The sequence below is a fragment of the Penaeus chinensis genome, chromosome 33, assembly GCF_019202785.1.
Source record: "Penaeus chinensis breed Huanghai No. 1 chromosome 33, ASM1920278v2, whole genome shotgun sequence".
Lineage (NCBI taxonomy): Eukaryota > Metazoa > Arthropoda > Malacostraca > Decapoda > Penaeidae > Penaeus > Penaeus chinensis.
In genome coordinates, this window is record NC_061851.1 from 25799190 (window position 1) to 25801689 (window position 2500).

A 2500-nucleotide genomic window follows, 5' to 3' on the forward strand; every position below is an offset into this window, starting at 1 on the left:
TATATATATATATATATGTATATATATACATATATATATATATATATATATATAAATATATATATATAATATATATATATATATGTATATATATATATATATATATATATATATATATATATATATATATATATATGTATATAAACATATATGGATACACATATACATATATGCATATATAATATATATATATATATATATATATATATATATATGAATATATATATATATATATATATATATATATATATATATATACACGTGTGTGTGTGTGTGTGTGTGTGTGCACGCGAGTGAGTGTCCGTCTGCTTCCACCAGCTTTTCGATAGATTTCTCAAGAACTTATCTTATTATGACATAGCGTGAATAGAATGAATAATGACATTAGCTCTTCGATAACGGAGTAAAATACTAATTAGAGTTAAAACCCTAACCATGTATGATAATGAATATGCAACTGCTATATGCATAACCATGTTAATATGCAGCGAGTCGTCTGCACTTGATTGAGGTAAATGACATAATTTTGAATTAATTACCGACCGGCACTTTCTAAATCATTCCGATATTAAATGCTACCTTAATGTCTTATAGAAAGAAAAGTTTTAAATTATGCTGCTACTAATAAGCACTTATACTGATCTGAATGAAATGCAGAGATGCACGCGCGTATGTGTACCAGATGATGTGTGTGTGTGTGTATTTACGTGTGTGAGTGTGTGTGTGTGTGTGTGTGTGTGTGTGTGTGTGTGTGTGTGTGTGTGTGTGTGTGTGTGTGTGTGTGTGTGTGTGTGTTTGACCTTGAGTAAATGAGTGTGCTCGCGTATCTATCCAGCTCTCAGTCTATCTATTTTCTCTGTCTATCTACGTATACATACTCACATACATACGCGGTCGCTCACCCAGTTTCATTCTTTCCCTTCCATTTACCTAATTATAAGCCCATTTTTCCTCATTTGCATCAATTCTCTCATCGCCATCCTCTTTCCACTTCCTCTTTTCTCCCTTTTTATTTCTTCGTCCTTTCTGATTCCTTTGATTCTTTTCCTTTTTCCTCCTTCTCCTTCTTTATCCGTCTTCTCTCAATCATTCTTTCGTTTTTTCTACCTCTTGTTCTCTTTTTTCCTTTGCCTTCTTCACTTATCCTCAATTCCTTTTGTTCGTCCTACATTTTTTTCTAAATCCTCCGTTCTTTCTCCATTCTCTTTCTCTTTTTTCTCTTTTTCCTCTCTCCTCTCATTCTTTCTCTTTCTCCTCTAGCGCTCTCTCTCTCTCTCTCTCTCTCTCTCTCTCTCTCTCTCTCTCTCTCTCTCTCTCTCTCTCTCTCTCTCTCTCTCTCTCTCTCTCTCTCGCTCTCTCCCTCTCTCTCTCTCTCTATTTCTTCATCTTCCCCTCTTTCTCCTCTATCTCTTCTTCCCCATTCTTTCATTCCCCTTCCTTCCTCTTCACTCCCTCCCTCTTTCCTCCTTCTTCCCTCTTTGTCTCTTTCCTCGGAGTTCTTCCTTTGCCCTTCCTCCTTCCTTTTTCCCTTTCTCCCTCCCTCCTTCCTTCCTCCATCTTCCATTTTCCTTCTCCAACATTATCATTCTTTCTCTCCTCTTCTGTTCCTTCTCAAGACAGCCTCCTGCCTTTAGGATTCTTGCCTTAACCCTTTCCCTTCCTTTAGGCTCCACTCTGTCTCCGAGTTATCCTTCTTTCTTCCTTTTTTCTTCCTCTTCTTCCCTCCCACCATTATCTCCTCTACTCCTTCCCGACACATTCTGTATCCTTTAAGATTTACACTTGACCTTGCCTCCTTCTCAGGGTCTTACTCGGGCTCGAGGTCTTTCCTTCTTCCTTTCTTTTCTTCACTTTCCGTGTTCCTTTCTTCTCCCTGCCTCCTCCATCTCTCCAACGTTTTCATCTTCGTTTCTTCTCCTATTCCATCTGAAGACGACCTTGTCTCCTCTTCATGGTCTCCGTCTGGCTCCTTCTCTCCTTCCCTTCTCTCTTCTTCTTTTCTTTCTCCCACCTCCTCCATCTCTCCAACGTTATCATCCTCTTCCCTTCCCTCGCCTCTTCCATCTCAAGACGTTATCATCTTCTTCCCTTCTCTTTCTTCTCCTATTCCATCTTAAGAGGACCTTGTATCCTCCCCAAGGTCTCGTTCTCACTCGAAGTCCTTCCTTCTTCGTTCTCCCTTTTTCCTTATTTCTTTCCTTCTTCTTCCCTCTATCCTCCCTCCACCCATTTCCTCCATCTCTCCTACGTTATCATCCTCCCCCTTTCCTCACTTATTTCATCTGAAGATGTCCTTGTATCCTTAAGGTCTCATTATCACTCGAGTTTCTTCCTCCCTCCTTCCCATCTCCCTCTTTCCTTCCTTACCCTCCTCACCTGCTCACTCCTTCCTTCCTTCCCTTCTCTTCCCTCCTCCCCAGCTCACTCCTTCTTTCCTTCCCTTCTCTTCCCTCCTCCCCACCCCTCGTCCTCCTTCTATCCTCGCCTCTTCCATCTCAAG

The 2500-nt window shown here is 40.0% G+C and overlaps 1 protein-coding gene across 1 annotated transcript in view; it reads left to right on the forward strand.

The window, feature by feature from the left end:
* Nucleotides 1-2500, forward strand: part of LOC125042940 (adipokinetic hormone/corazonin-related peptide receptor variant I-like) — a 200132-nt gene that overhangs the window by 175595 nt on the left and 22037 nt on the right. The window lies entirely within an intron of this gene.